Source organism: Lupinus angustifolius, chromosome LG14, assembly GCF_001865875.1.
Source record: "Lupinus angustifolius cultivar Tanjil chromosome LG14, LupAngTanjil_v1.0, whole genome shotgun sequence".
In the NCBI taxonomy this organism is placed as follows: domain Eukaryota; kingdom Viridiplantae; phylum Streptophyta; class Magnoliopsida; order Fabales; family Fabaceae; genus Lupinus; species Lupinus angustifolius.
The window spans coordinates 8,994,365-8,994,807 of NC_032022.1; positions in this window are offsets into that span (position 1 = coordinate 8,994,365).

The following is a 443-nucleotide window of genomic DNA, read 5'->3' on the forward strand; positions in this document are numbered from 1 at the left end:
TGGGGTTAGGATGAGGAGGAGGATGAGGTTAGGATGAGGACGAAAATGAGGATGAGGAATTGATGAGGATGAGGATGAAGATGAGGATAGGATTAGGATAGGAGGAGGATAGGATGAGGAAGAGGATGAGGATGTGGATGAGGATAGGATGAGGATGACCAAGAGGATGAGGACGAGGATGAGGATAGGAGGAGGACGTGAGTGAGGATGAGGATGACGATTAAGATGAGGATGAGGTTAGGATGAGGATGAGAATCAGGATGAGGATGAGGATGAGGATAGGAGGAGGATTAGAATGAGGATAGGATGAAGAGGATCATGAGGAGGAGGAGGATAAGGATGAGGATGAGGGAGAGGAAAGGATGAGAGCGAGAATGAGAATTTGGATAGGATGAGGATGAGCATAGGATGAGCATAGGATGAGGACGAGAATGTGGAAGAGG